Below are 14,526 nucleotides of genomic sequence, written 5' to 3'. Positions count from 1 at the left end.
GCTTCCTTGGTGTGTACGCCCAGCAATGGAATTGCTGGGTCATATGGCAGTTCTATTTCCAGTTTTTAAAGGAATCTCCACCCTGTTTGCTATAGTGGATCTACTAGTTTGCATTCCCACCAAAAGTGTAGGAGAATTCCCTTTTCTCCACACCTTCTCCAGCATTTATTGTTTGTAGGCTTTTAGATGGCAGCCATTCTGACTGGTGTAAGATGGTGCCTCATTGTGGTTTTGATTTGCATGTCTCTGATAATGCATGATGGTAAGCGTCTTTTCATGTTTGTTAGCCATCTGTATGTCTTCTTTGGAGAAATGTCTGTTTAGTTCTTTGGCTCATTTTTTATCAAATCATTTATTTTTCTGATATTGAGCTGTATGAACTGTTTGTATATTTTGGAAGTTTATTCTTTGTCAGTTGTTTTGTTTTGTTTGCTATTATTTTCTCCCAATCTGAAGGCTGTTTTTTTCACCTTGCTTATAGTTTCCTTTGTTGTACAAAAGCTTTTAAGTTTAATTAGGTTCCATTTGTTTATTTTTGTTTTTATTTCCATTACTCTGGAATGTGGGTCATAGAGGATCTTGCTGTGATTTATGTCACAGAAAGTTCTAACTATATTATCCTCTAGGAGTTTGTAGTTTTGTACACTTAGATCTGTAACCCATTTTATTTTTGTGCATGGTGTTAGAAAGTGTTCTAGTTTCATTCTTTTACAGGTGGTTGGCCAGTTTTCCCAGCACCACTTGTTAAAGAGATTGTATTTTATCCATTGTGTATTTTTGCTCCTTTGTCAAATATAAGGTGTCCATAGGTGTGTGGATTCATCTCTGGGCTTTCTATTTTGTTCCATTGATCTATATTTCTGCTTTTGTGCCAGTACCATACTGTCTTGATGACTATAGCTTTGCAGTATAGTCTGACGTAATTCAGGTTGATTCCTTCAGTTCCATCCTTCTTCCTCGAGTGCTTTGCTTATTATAGGTTTTTTTTGTGTTTCCATACAAATTGTGATATTATTTGTTCTAGTTCTGTGAAAAATGCCGTTGGTAGCTTGATAGGGATTATATTGAATCTAGAGATTGCTTTGGGTGGTATACTCCTTTACATTATATTGACTCTTCCAATCCATGAACATGGTATATTTCTCCATCTATTTGTGTCATCTTCAATTTCTTTCATCAGTGTTTTATAGTTTTCTACATATAGGTCTTTTGTTTCTTTAGGTAAATTTACTCCTAAGTATTTTATTCTTTTTGTTGCAATGGTGAATGGGATTGTTTCCTTAATTTCTCTTTCTGTTTTCTCATTTTTAGTGTATAGGAATGCAAGGAATTTTTGTGTATTAATTTTATATCCTGAAATTTACTATATTCATTGATTAGCTCTAATAATTTTCTGGTGGTGTCTTTAGGGCTTTCTATTTAGATGATCATGTCATCTCCAAACAGTGAGTGTTTTACTTCTTTTTTTCCAATCTGGATTCCTTTTATTTCTTTTTCTTCTCTGATTGCTGTGGCTAAAACTTCCAAAACTATGTTGAATAGTAGTGGTGAAGGTGGGCACCCTTCTCTTGTTCCTGACATTAGAGGAAATGCTTTCAATTTTTCACCACTGAGGACAATGTTTGCTGTGGGTTTATCGTAAATGGCTTATGTTTAAGTATGTTCCTTCTGTGCCTGCTTTTGGAAGAGTTTTTATCATAAATCACTGTTGAATTTTGTCAAAGGCTTTCTCTGCAACTATTGAGATAAGCATATGGTTTTTATCTCTCAATTTGTTAACATGGTGTATCACATTGATTGATTTGCAAATATTGAAGAATCCTTGCATCCCTGGGCTAAAGTCCACTTGGTCATAATGTATGATCTTTTTGATACATTGTTGGATTCTGTTTTATTTTACATATGTTAGTAGGTTGCATCTTTTCATATGCCTATTAACCATTTGTGTATCATTTTGGGTAACTGTACTTTCATAACTTTGCTTATTTTCATTAAAATAGTTTGCATTTATTATGAGTTACAAGAATTCTAATGGAGCAGTTCTAAATCCCAAACTTCAGCACTAACCTAAGTCTAATCAATACATAGCCTAAGCATAGAATCCCAGGTGATCTATCTTGATCGACTGATCCCCTAGCCTTCTGCAGACCTGTTAATGAAATATACTTGTTTTTTAACTGTGATATATGAAGTTGTTTATTTTATAGGCTAGTTGTGCAGCAACAAATTTATAAAGAAGATCTGGCACCAAGAAATGAGATACTTCAATAAACAGATATTAGCTTTGCAACTGGGTAGGAAGTATAAGGGAACTGTTATGAGAAACTGCCAAATGGTTACTTGCATTGGGTGCCTATTTTTTGGTGCATACATATGACAGTAGTGAAACTTTTAGTTAAAATATTTCCTGTGACAAATTGGAAGGAAAAATGTATTTAATAAACATGTGCCAATGGACAAATAAGTTTTGAGGCCAAATACTGGATGGGATTTGACTTTTATTATCTGATGTGTAAAGGAAAAAAATGAGTTCTATCTGCAATCAGTGTAAAATAGAAGGTTTATTAGTTTCTGAAATTTTAGCATTAAAAATATTGAAATGCTTCTCATCAAATTAAATTTGTCATCAACACAGCTTTGGGACAAAGATGAAATCCAGTGTACTGCTATTAAAAGAAAGCCTCAGAGCAAAAACCAAGTAATGCATTAACTTTATTGTTAAAACCTCTCAAAGAATTATTTTGCTAACTTGTCAATTCTTTAAGCTCTTCAAAGAGATTCTAGAAGAACTGAGAGCCTAGATGCCCAGTGTACCTGTAATTATATACAGAAGGTTGGAGGAGAGTGAAAAGAGAGATTATAGAAGAAAATTGCACTTGTGGTTTTTGACACAGAGTAAACAGAAATCAAACTTATTGAAATACCACATAATAATGAGAGAGCTGAACTGCAGAAGTGTTGCAGCTTACACTAAAAGAGACTATAATTATTTCAGATGTAAAAAATAAAACAAGAGAAACAAAAAGGCATTTTGTAAGAGGAAAAGCTCTTGTTATTAGAGGTTTTGAACATAGTAAACACAAAAGTATCTATACAGTAATGAAGTTCAGGATTAATTTAGCAAAGCTGGATAATTATTAATTTATTTCTATATATGTATAAGAAATATACAATTTATATAAAATACTATGTATAATAATATCAAAAACGTTGTATTCTTCTGAATATGTATGGCAAGCAAGCCTGAGATGTTATACTTAAAAACTGCAAAATACTGAGAAAACTTAGAAGACAATTAAATAAATGAAAGAACATACCAATCTATAAATTGGAAGATTTGGTAATATGATATCAACACTCTCAAAACTGATCTTCAGATACAAAGTCATTCTAATTTAGATCTCAGCATATTTTCTTCATTGACATTAACAAACTAATTTACAATGTATATGGAAATATTAAACGCAAAAAATTGTTAAGGCAATCTTTAGGAAGGACAACAAAGTTGAAGAACTCATACTGCCAAATATCAAACCTAACATAAACAAAACCACACTGAAGAGATAACAAGTTGTAGAACCAGCAATTTCATTCCTTGGTGTATGCCAGGAAAAAGCACACTTTCTATCACAAAATATCATATATCAAAACTAATAGTGGCACTATTAAAAGCACTAAACTATAAAATATCCACTATTAACAATAGAAAGGAAAATAGAATAGAAATAGAAAGAAAAGGCTGTATTCACAAAATGGAATGCTATGCAGCAACAGAAAATAATACATTATAACTATATAAAACAACATGGATGAATCTCACAAACATAATGTTGAGTAAAAGAAACAGGACAGAAAGGAATACTTTATTGTTGATTCTACTTTAGTACACTTTATAGCCCATAACAGTGTTAGAAACTAGACTAGTGATTTCTTTTTGGAGATGGGGTTGGTGGTCATCTTAAGAAGAAGGCAGAACAGGTGAATGGAGTAGCCCACATTCCTGTTCTTAATCTCATTGGTGGCTACACAGTTCTTTTCTCTTTTTAAAAATTTGCTAACTTGTGTATTTATGAGATGTGCACTTTCTGATCTATAAAGAAATTACAAAATATCACATTTGGGAATAGATTTAAGCAGAGATTTGTTGAGTAAAGTTAATAGAAGTGTTTATATTCCCATAGAAAAAGTCCAAAAATAGCTTTTGAGATATCTAGAGGAGGAAGAGGAGGAGTGTTAGTTGCTCAGTTGTGTCTGACTCTGAGATCCCATGAACTGAAGCCTGCCAGCCAGCTTCTCTGTCCATGGGATTCTCCAGGCAAGAATACTGGAGTGGGTTGCCATTCCCTTCTCTAGGGAACCCAGGGGTCCAACCTGGGTCTTTGCATTACAGGTAGATTTTTATCCATCTAAGTCACCAGGGAAGCCTGAGACATCTAGAACTGCACTTTAAATGGGACATCACTCATGGATTCATTATTTACCTAGGAGAATGTTTTACCCATTATATTCTAAAAAGATATCTTCAACTAATGTTCACCATATGTATTGAATGTAGGTATATGATTCTATTATTTCATAACCTAATAAACCTGATGGATCCAATAATTAATAATATAGAAATTGAACAAATAGAAAAGATAAAAATCAAATTCTTCATTTCAGTGTCTTGCTATGAAAAAGCATATTGCCAAAATCACAAAAAAATTTTATTATATATGATAAGTATATTCAAAATACCTGTTAGTAATCTATAAGATCATTTTAAATTATGGCAGTAAGCTTCTATATAATGAGATTATTAAAGGATTTTAATTGCTTGGGCTGGCAGAAGGTGAGAATGTTATATATAGTTCTTCAGAAAGGCACAAATATGTAAAAGGACTCTCAAAGACCTCTGTCAGCTCTATGAATCTGTAATGTGATGCTTTGTTTTGAAAAATACTGGTGACAAATTATTTCCGGCACTATGCAAATATGCAAATATTCCAACCACTATGCATAAATATAAATGTTGACTCTTAAATAGCAAAACTGATTGTTTTGTCACTTCTATATTCTTCTGAATGTCATTTGTTATTTTCTAAAAAAGCCATATTGAAGCATCCTAACTTTATCCTACATATTTGCTACTGAATCAACAAGTAATTTTTTAAATATTAGATACTTAATTGTCAAAATATATCTACACATATCTTTATCTACTTTTGTTGTATGTATATGTGTCAGAGTAAGATAATCTGTTAATCATAAATAGTGATAGGGATAAGATGTTCAATTGTTTGTAACATGACAGTTTTCAGGAGAAATTATCTAGTCTGAAATCTTTTCTACAAGCACCAAATGGATAAACAGACATAGAACAGAAAAAGAATTTAAAATAATGTTTTGATTATATCTTGCTGTGTTATTCACTATCCCAAAGCTCAGTTGCTTAACACAAACATGTTAGTTGTTTGCTCATGATTATGCAAATTTTTCAGGGTTACATGGAGATATCCTGTCTTTCCTCTATTTGGCAGTAGACCTGGAAAATCCACCCACAAAATGAATTCACTCATATAGCTGGCAAATTGGTTCTGACAGATGGGTGACACCTCACCTGGGATTTGGATCTGGGTTTCGATCTTTTTGTAAAAGGACCATCAATTTGGGTAAGTAAGTTTTCATAGCACAGTGTTCCTAGGTAATATATTTATTATTAATATATGTCAGCTGCTTTCCCCCAGCAAGCAAAAACAGAAGCTCACAGACCTTCTTTCTTAATACTTAATTTAGCAGCACCAGTATTTCTGGTACTACTTCCTGTTAGTTAAACAAATCATAGTGCCAGGTGGTAATCAAGGGGATAGTTTACACCATTGTGTGAAGACCCAGAAGTATGTCTTCTGGAGGTCAACAAACCAGCATTTTGCTGTAGGCTGAGATACAGCCCTAAATGCTTCATGTTTCATTTACCTTCTTTCCAGTATCATCAAAGCACCAACCCATTATGGCATCAGCTCAGACATGAAGCCTATGACTTTGCATCTAGATCAGGTCTAGGTATACAAATGAAGCTCCTCAGGTACAAAGTCTCTTGTTCTAATGACCAGTAAATCTAACAGGCAAATAAACACTTTCAAGAAGTCCAAAACATAGTGATAAGACAATGACAAAGACAACAAAATAGCTATTTTCACACAAAATGGCAGATAATACAAGGTATATAGCAGTTATTGCTCCATTAAGATTCTGAAAAGCAGCCAGTCAACCATATTTTTTTAATTCAGAACCAATTCTGTTGCCAGGGAATTGTTCTTCAAGTTTCCCAGGTCTAACCTCAGAATGATCCTTCATTTTCTGAAAGAAATGATCCATGTTTCCAGGTGAATAGCTTTCTTAACCTGCTTTTGTTTTGTTTTTGCCTATAGAAATGCTGGAAAAACTCTAAGTGATCTTAGGTATGCCAATACATTTATAAATACAATATCAAAAGTATGATCCATGAGGAGAAAAAATGAGTTGGACTTAATTAAAATTAAAATTTCTGCACTGTGACAGACAGTGTTAATAAAATGAAAGTCAAGTCACAGAATGAGAGAAAATATTTGGAAAACATGTTAAAGAACTTAAAAGCAATATAAATTTTTTTTTAAAGAACTTAAAAGCAATATAAATTTTTTTTTAAAGAACTTAAAAGCAATATAAATTTTTTTTTAAGTGGAAAGCTCAAAAATAAGAAAACAACCAACTTAGAAAATGGGCGAATTTCAGAACTAGAAAAAAAGAAAATGGATGAAAGTTTTTAATGGACTTTCACCAAACAAGATGTATAGACAATAAATAATCATATGAAAAAATGCTTAAATATGTCACTATCAGGAAATTGCAAATTAGAACAATAGAGAGATACCACTATACCCCTAAGAAAATGGCTAAAAGTGAGAAAAAAAACTGACGATACTAATTTCAGGTGAGGATATAGAACAACCTGGTCAGAATAATAAAGGAATATTATGAACAATTTTATGCAAATCAAAAAAAACATAAAATGGATCAATTCCTTAAAGAAAATGAATGAATAATCTGATAGAAGATGAAACACAGCATCAGAAAGAAAACCTTTTAAGAATTTTCTTCATATGTATGCAAATATCAACTTGAAAATGATCATTAGTTTAAATGTACAGTCTAAAATAATAAAACTTCTAGAATGAAACATAGGAAAAAGATGTCTAACCCTGAGAAAGGCAAAAATTTGTTAACAGAAGGTGATAAACACAGAACACAAGTCCTCTGTGTTCCAGGTATATGGTTGAAAAGTTCAAACTGCAGTAGCACCCCTTTCTAAGACCCCCACTGGATGCCTGAAACCACACTGTACCAAACCCTATACATACTGTTTTTCCTATATACATATACCTATACATTTCCTGTACACACAGTAAAGTTTAATGTATAGATTAGACACAGTATGAAATTAGGGCTTCCCTGGTGGCTCAGATGGTAAAGGATCTGCCTACAACGCGGGAGACCTAGGCTCCATCTCTGAGATGGGAAGAACCCCTGGAGAAGGGAATGCCACCCCACTCCAGTATTCTTGCCTGGAGAATTCTATGAACAGAGGTGTCTGGCGGGCTATAGTCCATGGGGTCACAAAGAGTCGGGCATGACTGAGTGACTCTCTCTCTCTCTCTCACACACACACACACACGATTAACAACAATAATAATAAAATGAAATATTTATAACAACATATGGCAATAACAGTTATGCAAATACAGTCTCTCTCAAAATAACAAATGTAATGCCTTTCCCATCTTAACTAAGCCTTTAACACACACCGTGGCCTTGACTTGCAGCTTGAGGTGCCATAACATAACTAGCACAACTTTCTTTTTCCTTCCTCACAATTCCAGGCATAGAAGAGTCATTCTTACCATGGATCTTACTAACTCAGCATATGGTTCTTTTTCCCTCTCCTTATTAAGTCAACAGCTTTCACTTTTCGCTTAAAGAACGTGCTCTACAACTTCTCTCTGGCATATCCGAGTTGTCGGCATCACTATTCTTGCACTTTGGGGCCATTTTTAAGTCAAACAAGAGTTAGCTGAACATAGGGTTGTCAGAGCGATGCCTCAGCAGTTGATCTGGTAACTAAGATGGCAGCTGAGCAACTGACCAGAGAGCGATAGCAAGCGAGACAACGCGAGATTTCATCACGCTGCTCAGAACAGCTGTGCGTTTTAAAACCTAGAAATCGTTCATTTCCGAAATTTCCCACCTAATATTTTCAAACCGTAGTTGACCCAGAGTAGCAGAAATTGCAGAAAACAAAACCGCGACAAGAGAGGACTACTGTATGTGATTCCCCCCGGACACACACACGACACATTTGTGATGGATTAAATTGATCCTTTGTGTCTAGAAATGCATGTCCTTCACATTTGGAAAACATTTTTGAATATGTGTTCGGTTAATTCTTCCTTTCGATTTAATCTGTTCTTTCTCAAGTTCCCATTAATCCGATATCTGATTTATTGAATAATTGTCTTTTACTACTGTTTTCTCTGCTGTTTTCCTTTTCCCCATTCTCTCTCTTCCCCTCCCCCCCAGAGAGCTTCCTAAACATTTCTTTGAATTATTTTTTATATAATTTACAAAATATTTTTCATGTTCTCAAGTTATCCTTTTTTCTGTAATTTCTAGTTTCTGTTTAATGGATGCAGTATCTTTTAAAAATATTCCTGGACAAACGTTTAATAGTATTTTGGCGGGGAGTTGTTCCCTGTGTAGTCTATGATGCCTTCCAATTTTACTTTCTTACTGTTTGCTTTGGTCTCTGTCAATGTTAGAGATTTCTCTCCAATTACTTGGTGATCTTGCATTTGTGCTCATATTTAAGATCATGGTACATGTTGTCTTAATTTCTCTGCACAACAGAGGGGTGCACAAATTGAAAAGACCGATTTAACATCAGAGGAGCTTTTCTTTAGTGGTTAGCGCCCACATGAAAGAATCCACTTATTACCTGCCTAAATTATATGTCAGACAGCAAGGATTTTGTTAGCTGTGGTATAAGGGGGATTGAGCATTTAACACACACATTCCTTTCATTTCATTCTTTTGATAACAAGACTGCCCTCAAAGTTTTATGTTGTCTTCTAGGAAATTAATCCTTTGTTTTACCCTCCCTAGTTAATTTACAGTAATTTTTCTGCAATCTGTCTTCCACTATTTAACATTATCAACTCCTCTAATGCTTTTTTTCCTTCTGGATTTTTATTTGTGTTGACATTGGGAGAAAATAAGTATAAATATGTGTATTCATTCAATCAATTTCAAGTAGGGTCTTGAATTTTCAAACCAAATATTATGAAGAAAAATAAAAATAGCAGAGAAAATTAAATATGAAAAACAAGGTGGAGGAATGGAAAAGGATGTAAATATTAAGTTTAGCAAAACTAAGCTTATTTTGAAATCAAATTATAAACTAACTGAGCTCTAAGAAGAGACCCTTATTCCTACACTCCATCAAGAACTTAGGATGTGCCAGTGATTTGAGATGGACAAATAAAGAGGAAATTAGGGTAAGGTAAATTCTAACAAAAAGAGAACCAGCAGGCTAGTGGCTGTCCGTGCTGCACCTCCTCCTACTCCCCGCGTCACTGCTGCCGCAGTGCCCGGAGGTCTCCTCCTTGGGGACGAGGCTCCCAACTTCGAGGCAAATACTACCGTCGGCCGCATCCGTTTCCACGACTATCTGGGAGACTCATGGGGCATTCTCTTCTCCCACCCTCGGGACTTTACCCCAGCGTGTACCACGGCGCTCGGCAGAGCAGCGAAGCTGGCGCCAGAATTTGCCAAGAGAAATGTTAAGATGATTGCTCTTTCCATAGACAGTGTGGAAGACCATCTTGCATGGAGCAAGGATGTCAACGCTTACAATGGTGAAGAGCCCACGGAAAAGTTACCTTTTCCCATCATTGATGATAAGAACCGGTACTTTGCCATCCAGTTGGGCATGCTGGGCCCAGCAGGGAAAGACGAAAAGGGCATGCCTGTGACTGCTCGCGTGGTGTTTATTTTTGGTCCTGATAAGAAACTGAAACTGTCCATCCTCTACCCAGCTACCAGTGGCAGGAACTTTGATGAGATTCTCAGAGTAATTATCTCTCTCCAGCTGACAGCAGAAAAGAGGGTGGTCACCCCGGTTGACTGGAAGAATGGGGACAGCGTGATGGTCCTTCCAACCATCCCCGAAGAGGAAGCCAAAAAACTTTTCCCTAAAGGAGTGTTCACCAAAGAGCTCCCATCTGGCAAGAAATACCTCCGCTGCACACCCCAGCCACAGGCTCGCCACAGAGATGGTCCTGGGGCTGCCCACTTAGCACCATGAGCCAGAGGACGCCCGCTGTCCATCATGTTTCCCAGCAGCAGTCCGTTAAAAACATTCTGGTGTGATCACAGCCAAGGTCCTTAGGTTGCTATACTACTGGCTTATTAAATGAAAACAGCACTAAAAATTCCTTGGGATCCTTTGTGCCTTCAGCAGCTTTCTCCTCTGTTCATATATCTTCGCACTCTCTGCTGACTCTCCTCGTAATTTGAGATTTATCTTGGATCTCTGCAGGGTTTATGACCAAGAGGTGGTATCAGTTTATGGTCAAAGAAGCCTGCTTTGCTTCATCGTTACTGTGTTGGCCAAAATGTTCATTTGGCTTTTTAAAACATGAACGAACATTTTGGCCAAGCCAATAGAATGACTGTCAGGTTTGGGTTTGTTTGTTTGGTTGGTTGGTTTTTTTTTTGCTCTTCTAATCAAATCCTCTGTTACCCATTTTGGGAAGGAATAGAACTTGGGGTTCAACTTCCTCTGTACATATCTATGTGTGTAACCTAAGAACTTAGAATAACCCGGAAGTTCTTCTAGTATTTCATGTTTTGATCACAACTGGGGGAAAAAACCTTTTCAATTCAGTACTTTTCTAGTAGATAAATGAAAGATGAGCCTGGGGAAAGAATCTTTAAATATTTTGCTATCAAGAAAATTTTTCAGTAAATTTCTATTGAAAGCGAGAAGCTATGGAAAAGGCTCCACTTACCTCCAGAGAGGTGTAGCAGAAGGCGTGACAGTGCCAGGTGCCTTTTGGAGAATTTCTGGATGTCAGTCTGTTCTATGATGATGTGTACGTCAAAGGGCCCGCTGTGGGGAGAGGGAGAGGACGACTGAAAATGTTTATCTATTCTTGCAGTGGGGGAGGGAGATGTTTTTCTGAATTTTGCTTCTTAGGGATCAGCAAATAAATCCTGTTGTCTAAAAAAAAAAATTCTAACAAAAGACAAAAATCATATTCACTATTTATAAGTGTCATGAGAATTTTTTTGATGTGGATCTGTTTCTCAAGTGATTACCAAAAAGAAATGCTGAAATATTCTCCAGATACTAGAAGGATTTGCAAAAGTGATAATATGCTTGACTTTGAGTGTGTCTAAAGCAAATGAAAATGAAAATCTGCCCATACAAATGTGTTTTTTTAAAAGGCCACTAGACCATTAAAATAGCTCAATTTGGGATTTTCTACAAATATTTATTCATATCCATATTTTCAGTAACTAATATGTAAATAATATATCAGCAAGATATAGACCTTACAATACTCAATTTTGTACATTTAAGAGAAAGATCACTCTGCATGTCACTCTTCACAAGCTGTATTACTTTGTGTATGCATGCGTATTCAGTCATGTCCAACACTTTGTGACCCCTTGGACTATAGCCTGTCAGGCTCCTCTGTCCATGGGATTTTTTAGGCCAAAATACTGGTGTGGATTGCCATTTCTTCCTTCAGGGGGTCTTCCTGACCCAGGGATTGAACCCATGTCTCCTGTATTTCTTGCATTGTGGGTGAATTCTTTGTCCACTGAGCCACTGAGGAAGCCCATATTAGTATATTACTATAGAATAAGTAAACAACCAGAGTTCACTTTTTTGGAAGGCTATATATTAATTCAGAAAAGTTAATTTTTAACAAGTTTAGTTCATTTTTCTCTAATAATGATATATATTTTAATTTTCACATTTTAATTAAAGTCAATGAGAACCTGATTCTTAATTAAATTATCCCTATTTGTAATACAATTAAATTCTAACTCTGTATAGTAAAACTGTTTTCATTCTTCACTCCATAATATACTTTTTCCCCCTCAGACAAGTGAGTATAGTCACTGTATGAAAAGTAAAGGGAAATTATCTTACTGATTTAAAATTCTCAATTATATATATGTGTGTATGTATATACACATATGTGTGTGTGTATATATAAACAAGCATAACCCACCTAAACTAGTAATTGAATTCAGAAGCATCTACCTTACCATTTCAACTTAGATGAATGTATTTTCATGACCTAATAAAAAAAGAAAATAATTTTTGGTATAATACTGTTCTTAAACTAGTATGTTAAAATGGAAAAGTTTTCTTTTTTTTCCCCTAACACAGTCAATGTGTGTGTGTATATCTACATATATATATATCTGTATGTGTGCGTGTATATACATGCACTTTATGCCAAATACCCACAAATGGGCTTCCTTTGTGGCTCAGATGGTAAAGAATCCGCCTGCAGTGCAGGAGACCTGGATTTGATCCCTGGGTTGAGAAGATCCCCTGAGGAGGGCATGGCAACCCACTCCAGTATTCTTGTCTTGAGAATCCCCATAGACGGGGAGCCTGGCAAGCTACAATTCATGGGGTAGGGGGTCGCAAAGAGTTGGACACAACCCCCAAATATCATTTAACATTTCTTTCTCTCTTACTATTTATTCCAGCTTTTCAGATATCCCCTAGATACTCTTCACTAGGAATTGGTCACTTAATTCTTGATATTTCCACATATGAATTGCTGCTTATTTCTATTAAATATTCTCTTATCCAGGAATCTCTGAGTCAAGTCCAAAAAAAGGGGCTAAGTCTGTGTAAGGCTATTGGAAATGTTGCCCCTTGGGAGGGCCTAAAATCTCTGGAAATAAATGTACAAGACTGATTTTATGAGAGTTAAATTAAGAAGTAAGTAGTGTGGACTAGAGCATAAATTACAGGGTCACATTAGAAGTAACTTTAAATAGCTTTAATGTAATATGATTCACATATCTGAATGAAAATTAAGTTATTGAGAGATTCAAAGGGCTTGGTCAGTGAATGAAGCATAAAAGAGTCTGTGTTACTGCTCCCCGCGCTGTGCAGAGGAATAGAAGTGTATGGGTCTTTGCAGCTAATATGACTTTAACTGAGGGCATTTGGTGGTTGTATCCCAGGTGGTGCTAGTGGAAAAGAATCCACCTGCCAGTGCAGATTTGCATGAGTCATGGGTTCGATCCCTGGGTCAAAAAGACCAACAGGAGAAGGAAATTGCAACCCATTCTAGTATTCTTGTCTGGAAAATTCCATGAACAGAGGAGCCTGGTGGGCTACCTTGCATGGGATCACAAGAGTCAGACATGGCTGAGTGATTAAACACACACACATCTTCGTCTTCATTGAGATTACCCCACTAAATCCTTTTATGCTGATTCTTTGCTCACTGTATCATCAGCTGCAGGGGAAGTAAATTAAAATCAAAATAGTTTTCAGCCTTATAAAGGAAAAAAGGAGGGAAACAGTGTTTCACATAACAGAAAATCTGAGTGATAGGCTTCAGGAACATCTAGATCCAGTTGACTGTACTTTTAATTGGCTCCATGCAGGCAGTCTCACACTATGTGGCAGCAAGATCACAAACGTGCATTCGGTCACTTAAACACTGAATGGAATGGCTGAGGTCATTTTGCTTTCCCATTTTTTTTATCAGCGATCCCAGGGCTTATCCTCATTTGGCTAATTTGTGTCACCTGCCTATCCTTGAACACCATGGCTAGAGCTGGGGGTAGATGGGGAAAAAATGTGCATTTATTCTAGTACAGTGTATTCTACATGAGATGAGTGACCTTATCAGTCTTAGTACATCATTGTATTCCCAGCATCATAAAACACTGCTCGTCATAGCATAGGTACTCCATAAATGTTATCGTAAAGGATAAAAAAAGGTTAAAAATTATTGTTCAAGCCTAGGTCAGGGACTCAATCCTGGATCTGCAGAATAAGATTGGTTATTCTTATAGTGAAATAAGAAGTGGTAGGGTGTTTTCAAGGATTCAAAAAAATTGTTGTGGATAGCAGAATTATTCCAGGTTTCACAGAAATGATGTAACAAACGCCCACTAAAGGAAGAAAATCCCTTAGAGATTGTCTGATGCAGAGAATGAACAGATCATTGAAAAGAGAACATGTCCATCGATTATATTTTTTAAAAGTCTTTCATTAAAATGCCAAATTAGGCATTTCATTTTTTTTCTTTTATATTATTATTTTTTGACGTTGGTTCATTGTGAATCAGTTTCTCAATAATGGGATCACTTGTGAATAGATTAATTTCAAATATCTGGCATACATGTATATCTCTTCTATCACAGTTGAGACACTGACAATGAACCTGCAATAATGAGTAT

At 35.7% G+C, this 14,526-nt stretch overlaps 1 pseudogene; it reads left to right on the top strand.

The window, feature by feature from the left end:
* Nucleotides 1-2,599: 2,599 nt before the first annotated feature.
* LOC136158646 (peroxiredoxin-6 pseudogene) lies at nt 2,600-11,296 on the top strand (annotated as a pseudogene).
* The last annotated feature ends 3,230 nt before the right edge of the window (nt 11,297-14,526 follow it).

This window comes from Muntiacus reevesi, chromosome 1 (genome assembly GCF_963930625.1).
Source record: "Muntiacus reevesi chromosome 1, mMunRee1.1, whole genome shotgun sequence".
In the NCBI taxonomy this organism is placed as follows: Eukaryota; Metazoa; Chordata; class Mammalia; order Artiodactyla; family Cervidae; genus Muntiacus; species Muntiacus reevesi.
This window is presented reverse-complemented; position numbering and strand designations above follow the sequence as displayed.